Source organism: Canis lupus, chromosome 2 (assembly GCF_011100685.1).
Source record: "Canis lupus familiaris isolate Mischka breed German Shepherd chromosome 2, alternate assembly UU_Cfam_GSD_1.0, whole genome shotgun sequence".
Lineage (NCBI taxonomy): Eukaryota > Metazoa > Chordata > Mammalia > Carnivora > Canidae > Canis > Canis lupus.
The window spans coordinates 48,137,221-48,144,883 of NC_049223.1; the positions used below are offsets into that span (position 1 = coordinate 48,137,221).

A 7,663-nucleotide genomic window follows, 5' to 3' on the forward strand; every position below is an offset into this window, starting at 1 on the left:
AGTTGGTCCTGTGCTCAGTCTCTGATGAGTCCAGAAAAAGTCACCGATTTTCAGTTTGTCTAGTGTTTTACTGTAAGGACCAGAATGACAACTTATAGGTCTTTTATGTGGTGGAGCTGGAGCAGTTGGTCGGTCTAGTGTTTTCTCCGTACGGTCTTCTGTTATATAAATAACCTAAAGGATGAACATTAGGACCAGCAGAATTTCTCAAAAGAGTAGCAATTTGGTCCCTGAAATAATTCAGAAATAGCAGTTGAAGAACCGAGGATACACCAGAGAAGCCTTTTGAGCAAATGACACACTCAGTTGCTTTTTAATAACATTTTTCCTCATTATAAAAGCCATGTGCGTTCCTGGTAAACAGTTGAAAATATAATGAATTATATGGAAGGAAATATAAATTGTCCATGATCTTCCTAGAGATAATTGACATTTTTGCTGTATTTTCTTTTATTTTTCTTCACTATGTATAGATAGAAATACTTGCCCCCTAAACTGGGATCATTCTAGTGTCCTTTTGCTAGTCTATTGCTCTTTTAATTATGAAGTATTCTATTTAAACATTTTCTCATCATTTAAATATTTTAAAATATGTATTTAGTGTCTGCATAAAAAATTTGCTCTAAGGTTGTTCTCTGAACATGGTTCTGTGGTGAACATCCTTGTTCAAAAACTCTTGTGTACATGTCTTAAAATTGCTAGGAACAGAATTACTAGGTGAAGAACTATTGATGTATGCCGATTGCTTTTGGATGGAAAAGGTTTTCTTACCTGCATTTAGCACCAGGGAGATGCTATCTCTGATGCCGCCTCTGGCAGTGTTAGCCCAGAATAGTTTATGACATTTGAGTGTGACATTATGAGAACTAGAGTACATAAGAAAGAAGATGAGCTTTATAATCAGATAGCTTGGGTGAGTCTCTGATTATCTCCAACTTAAGTAATTTTCCTGAGCTTCTTAATTTTTCTCATTTGAAAAATGGGAATAATTGCTTCCTTTCCAGGTGGTGGTGAAAATTAAATGTTCGTTCAACTTTCATTGAACAAATTATTGAGTGCCTGCATATGACATATGCTGGGTGTTAAGGATACAATGATAGAAGTGCCTAAGACTATTTTTGTTTTGAATTTCCATCTACTGGGAAAGACACCTATCAAGCCTGCAAATAAATGTAAAACTGGAGCTGTGGCCTTGAGCTCCAAGAGCATCTGAAAGGCAGGTCTGACCTCAGGAATTATAGAAGGCTAGGACTCTGTGGAGGTGATGATGGCAGGGAGATGAGAAGAATGAGAAGGTGACAGTGCACGGAGTGTAGGATGATGGACAGTGAGTGTTCTTGTAGGAAAAGCAACGTAGGTGATAGTGGCTTGAATTAAAGTGGTATTGAAATAAATTTCTAGGCCCAAGATGGAGCCCCTTCGAACCAGGGAGCTATGCTTCCTGCCTTCCACCCCATTTTGCAGTTCTCTGGACTTGGGAATGGAGACTGCCCACTTCTTGAACTTTCATGCTTTGTGTTAAATAAAGTTTGTCACTTCACTTGTCTTCTTTAATAATTTTTAACAGTGGTAATATTCAAAATACAAGTGAGTAATCAGAGACATATTTAGGAGGAGATATAACTTGGAATCGATGAACACAGAGTGAGACGAGGCTCTGTGGTGTGTGACTCTCGCCAGTGATACTCAACAGCTCAGCTGCAGCCACAGAGGTGGGTTTGGACAGATGCTGTTGCTGAAAGTCAGAAGATGCACAGATTTAGGGCCACATGATGGGCCATGGATTTTAAGATGTGTAAAAAGGAAGTGCACGTAGGGGGAAGCCAAGGAGGGGTGAAGAGGACTAGAGATCCCAGTGCGGTTACAACTAGTGGCAGGAGAGGTTGAGAAGCAGCTTGGAAGGGATGGCAGGTGCAGGTGGAGAGAGACATGCTGAGGGTACTGCTCCCGACGGAGGTGCACTTCCAGGGATGACAAGGCTCCCGCAGGGGTACTGGGGGAGAGAGCTCTTGATTATATTAATTATTCCTCTCCACCTATCCTCTGCAGGAGGTCACAACTCCAAGGAAAATGTTTTTTGTTTTCATTTTCATTTTACAAAAGGGAGGAGAAATAGCCTGGAAAAATATGTCTGTCCAGCCCCTGGCACAGTGCTTGCGGTGTAGGCGGTGCTCTACAAGGAAGTGGGTCCTGGCTGACCACCGCCACCCCTGCCGCCCTGTCTCCTGGGCCCAGGCTCTGTAAAGATCTTGTAGGGCTTAGAGATGCCTGTTCATTTCAGGAGGAAGTCCTACAAGACCTGTCCATTTTGTAACGGATAGTGTTCTGGCAAGATTTCTCTAGGGGCTTTAGGTAACATCCTATAATCCAAATCATCCTCTGGAACCCCATCTCTAGGGTTTACACATATATATATATATATATATATATATATATATATATATACACACACACATATATATAGGGATTAAGCAAATATATATGTATATTCGCCCACCTTTTCTGAAATCCATCCATCCTATAAAGTGAAAAGAAGAAGTTGTAACATCCTGAGAGATTCTATTTATCAGTTTACGAGGGCTGTCGTGGCCAAGCCCCCAAAGCCAGGTGACTTCAAACAGGAATTATGGTCCCACCGTTCTGGAGGCTGGGGATTCAGAGTTGAGATGTTGGCAGGTAGGAATCCTTCCTTGCCTCGTCTGCCACTGGTGTTCTCGGCACCGCTCAGTGTCCCTTGGGTTGTGGATGCGTCCCTCTAATCTCTGCCTCTGTTGCCACGTGGGCACCCGCTGTGCCTGTTTCCTCTTACCAGGAAACCAGTCATCCTACAGATGACATCTTTGATGACCCCAATTTCAAATAAGGCCATATTTTCAGGTTCTGGGGGTTAGAGCTTCAGTTCTATTTTTTTTAATTTTTTTGGGGGGGCAGGGGTGCCATCTGCAGCAGATGGGCTTGAAAGAACCACATTATATTTTTCTCTGTTCAGGGGCGCCTGGCTGGTTCAGTCGGTTGCGCATCTGAGTCTTGGTTTTGGCTCAGGTTATGATCTCAGGGTCGTGAGATTGAGCCCTGAGCTGGGCTCTGTGTTCAGTGTGGAGTCTGCTGGCGATTCTCTTCCTCTGCCCCTCCCCACCCCCTTCTCAAATAAATACATAAATAACTAAGTTCTGAATGCACTCACCAAGTGTGGAATGAACTTTGGCTGGCTGTAAGGGCTAGCTCTGTCGCCAGGAGCGCCTGGCTGCTGTGGCGGTAGGGAGTCTTGATGAGTGATCACAGCCCCCCACCCCAGGAGTCATCAAGCTCTCTGCAGAAGAGTTCAACGTTCAAAACTCATTTACTAAATCTGCTTCAAAATGCTTGCTTGGAAGTATGAGTAATTCATTGCCAGATCGTAAAGATATCCCTTGGTTTCCATCTTGTTTCTTTTAGTTGGGTTAAATAACGAGTGGGAACTGCAGTTAGACATTTGTGCTTTCTCCCAAGGCATCGCCGTTGTGCGGAAGGACTGGGTTTCATGGAGTCTAAGGAGAATGCGAAATGAATTGTGATAAACAAAATCCGCCTCAGCCTTGTTTTAGTTCAATCTAAAATGATAATGGAATTCAGGCTGCCTATAGCCGCAGCTGACCTAGACTCCATCCTTGATTTGGGCTCCAGGAGACTCAACCACAATCCTCAGTCTGGCTGCTGTTTTGAGTTGTGTCCTGGGAGGAGCATGCACTCTGGAATCGGAAGTGGATTTGATTCCAGGTTCCAGACCTTAGTTTTCCTACCTCGGTAGGTAGAATGATGGCCCCCAAAGATGTCTGCGCCTCAATCCCTAGAAACTGTGAACATGTTAATTTACATAGTAAAAGAGATTTTGCAGATTTGATGAAGGTACAGACCTTGAGATATTGGGTGAGCCGTGCATTATTCAGATGGGCCCAGTCTAATTCCATGAGTCCTTAAAAGCAGAGGTGCTTTCCCTGGCTATGGTTGGAGAGGTAATAAAGGCAAAGGGTCAGAGATGTTGGTTTTGAAGGTGGAGAAAAGGACCCTGCACCAAGGAATGTCGGCAGCCTCTGGAAGCTGCTAAGGAACGAAAACAGATTCCATCCCAGAGCCCCTCAAGAGGGAATAGATGTATCATGGAGTCCCCTAGAGCCAAGGCCTTGATTTTAGGACTTCTGACTTCTAGAACCATAAGATAAAAAGGAGTCATGTTTAAGCCACAAAGTTTATGATCTTCTGTAAAGCAGCAGCGGGAAACCAGGACACCCACCACCTGACTCTGCGACTCTCTGAGGCTTGGTTTTCTCATCTATAAACAATAATATGATATTGCTCATCTCGTGCAGTTGATGTGTGGCTTTGTCGAGATGATGTATCATCACATGCACTGTTTTCACTTCATGACTTCGTTTTGAGTCCAGTCCTGAGGGCTCTGACGATTCTCTCTCTTGTAGCTCATCTCCAGTTTGGGCCCAGCTGCCATCAGGTGACCGGCTGCCTTGTGTGTGGTGGTCTGTGCCCGCTGCTCACTGTGATGCGTGGCCCAGCAGCAGTGGCTTCATCTGGGAGCTTGTTAACATTACTGAATCTCAAGCCTCACAGAGTCAGAATCTGTATTTTTTAAAAGATTTTATTTATTTCAGAGAGAGAAAGAGCGAGAACATGCAAACATGAACGGGGTGGGGGTGGGGAGGCAGAGAGAGAAGCAGATTCCCTCCTGAGCAGAGACCCTGATGCAGGACTCAATCCCAGGACCCCAGGGCCATGACCTGAGCTGAAGGCAGACACTTAACTGACTGAGCCACCCAGGTGACCCAGAATCTGTATTTTTCTAACAAGATTCCTAGGTGATTCATATACACGTTCAAGTTTGAGGGACACCAGGCTGGTGGTTCTCAAACATCCTAGGTGCTAACAGAACAGATGCATGGGCCCAGAATTTATGGGGGTGAGACTTCATCATCTGTATTTTTAAATACGTTTCCAGTTCTTTCTAATGCACAGAGAGTCATCACTACTGGAATGACTCCTTGGAAATGCACGGTAATCTGTGAGACTCAAATCAGAGCTGTAACATTTTCAATTAATACCTTTTTTCTCTGAGGCAAACAACCATGCTATGTAAGTATTACTAAGCACTACGTTTTAGAAAGATCTGTAAAGGAGGAAACATCAAAGAACAGTGGAGACACTTTCTCCCGGTGCCGACTCCTCTTCTGGCCCCATCATGTGCACCTAACTAGACACCTTCCGTAAGACTCCTCCAGCTTTGCTTCAATCAGAAGCAGTGCTTCTAGATAACTCTGTGACTGTGGAAGCTAGGCATTCAAAGCTCTTGGCTACTTTGTCTTTAGCAAGAGAGGCCTAAACACTTCTTACTCTTGTCTCAGAAGGCAAGCAAGAGTACCTGCAGAGCTGTCTCCATCCTCGGGGTCCCTCACCCCTTCCTTCGTAGACAGAAGCAGGAGGAGGAGGCTCGGCGGCTCCGGGAGGGCAGCCTGGCCACGCTTCCGGGAGGCTATGCCCCAGAGCTCAGAGTTGCTTCCCAAGAGCCAACACCAGCATGGCTTCCCTCGGACACCTCCAGGGTGGAGGATCCAGAGAGAGTACCAGAATCAGACCCTTATCCAGGAGCGCCAAGTCCTGAGAGCTGGACGACGGCTGTCGACTAGAGCCAGAGTCTAGAACGAGGAGCTGAGTGCAGACCAGGACAGGAGGGAGGCGGGTGAGGAAGGCAGTGACGAAGGCCCTGTGGAGTCGCCAGGTACAGCTTTGGAGAGTCTGAGTTTCCACCATGAAAAGCAGACTGAGCCGGGACCTAGGCCCAAACTGGGGGGCATCCAGAGAGAACTCACTGTGGGAGCCAGAGAGGGCTTGGCAACCCCCGGCTCCCCACATGAGCTACTGACCACCACTCCTTCCAGGACTTCATGGCCCTGGCAGTGGTCTTCGGGATCCCCCAGCTGCAGCTCCCTGACCCACAGCCCACAACTATGCCCGGGCAGGCATCTTTGGTAGTGTCTGGTCCTGCAGGCCCCTGCGGGCCATTCTGGGGTTTCCACCTCAGTGAACTGGAACCCTGTGACGGCCTTTTTATTATCAGAAACTACCATTTCCTATTGTTCTTAGGGGAAAAAATTGCAAGACTTCCTCCTACAGTTCTTTCAGTCCTGAAATATATATGTGACCCCTATTCTTTCGTTAAGGTTGCTGTTTCCCCTCAATGAACTCCCTAAAATGACATTTAAGGAGCCCCATGTGGTTTCTTCGAGAACAGAGGATCTGGTTTTACCACAGAGCCGGCAGGTGCTGGACCGTTGACAGAGTTCTCTTCCCCGCCCGTGGCCTGCTGTGGCCACAGCCCCTGCGGCTGAGCGCTCGGGGCAGCTCTCCTCCTCCTCCCTTTCCTCCCCCCTGTCCCTCCCTTCCACTGCCCCTCCCCTGTCTTCTCAGTCAGATTGCGCACGTCACCTCCTGCACAACTTGCAGTGATTCCAACCCAGGGGCGCACCTGACCCTGGTGGGAGAGGCGGGGGTGAGGGTGAGGGTGGGGGGGGGTAGCCTTGGGCCAACACGTCAGGGCCGTCGTCACCCTAGAACCCACCTTCAGAGACGGTGCTTTGTGGGAGCGCAAGTGTCTGGTCCTCTCTCAAGTTGTGCTTCTCGCTGTACAATAATGTGCTGACTTTCTCTTTTTGCTGAAAAAAAAAAAATCATATAAAAGTCAGGCTCTCTAAAGTTCCCGAGTCACTCACTAGGCGGTCCCATCGCTCCGAGAACACCTTTCTTCGCTCCGGACCCATGATTACAGCCCGGCAGATAACACCAACGAAAATGATTATGAGGGCGGTGCCTCTTCAACTGGATTCTCCCAAGATCCTAGGAGTGGAGTTTCCTCCATTTTCTAGAACTCGGGCTTACAAAGGCCACGTCATCCGCTCTGGGTCTCAGGGCTGACGACCAGGCGGCCGCGCATCTGGCCGAGCTCTTCAGCCGTCCCCCTGCAGACCGTCCCACCCTCGCCCCGTGGCCCTCCTCCGCCGTCCCGCGGCCTTCCTCCCTCCACCATGAGGCCTTCCTCCCTGTCACGGGGCCTTCCTCCCTCCACCATGAGGCCTTCCTCCCTGTCACGGGGCCTTCCTCCCTCCACCATGAGGCCTTCCTCCCTGTCACGGGGCCTTCCTCCCTCCATCGCGAGGCCTTCCTCCTCCGTCACGGGGCCTTCCTCCCTCCATCGCGAGGCCTTCCTCCCCCAGTCACGGGGCCCTCCCCCAAGTGCGCGGCCGGTGCGGGGCGCCCTCCCCACACGCACGCGCAGTCGCTCTGGCTCGAAGGCCGAGCGCGATGACGGGGCGTGTGGAGGCCGCTAAGACCCTCCGGGGCCCTCCCCTGGCTGCTCCCGGCCGAGGGGAGGCGCTTCGCGGGGGCCCGAGCCGTCCTTCTGGGCGCGGCCCCTCCCCTCGGGTGCGGCCCAGCGCCTCCCTGCGGCCTCGGGACGCCGGGGAGCGGGGAGGGGGAGGAGGGAGGGGGAGGAGGGAGGGGGAGGGGCCCCCGCCCCGCGGCTCCCTGGGCCCGCACGGAGTCCTGCTCGGGAGCCTGCAGCCCCGCGGCCGCCCGGTCGGCGTCACGTGGGCAGGTGACCTGCCCGGGCTGCGGGAGGCGG

General features: G+C 49.7%; 1 long non-coding RNA gene across 2 annotated transcripts; it reads right to left on the reverse strand.

Moving 5' to 3' along the window:
- Positions 1–386: 386 nt before the first annotated feature.
- LOC102153322 lies at positions 387–7,446 on the reverse strand. 2 transcript variants are annotated; one of them, XR_005355601.1, is made up of 4 exons: positions 6,605–7,296; positions 5,408–5,829; positions 2,498–4,611; positions 387–1,735 (listed from the first exon to the last, which is right to left on the reverse strand). It is a non-coding gene; the product is annotated as an uncharacterized LOC102153322 (long non-coding RNA). The 2 variants fall into 2 exon arrangements; XR_005355600.1 differs by lacking the exons at positions 387–1,735; positions 2,498–4,611 and adding an exon at positions 7,313–7,446 and having other exon boundaries at positions 4,712–5,829; positions 6,605–6,698.
- Between the last annotated feature and the right edge of the window lie 217 nt (positions 7,447–7,663).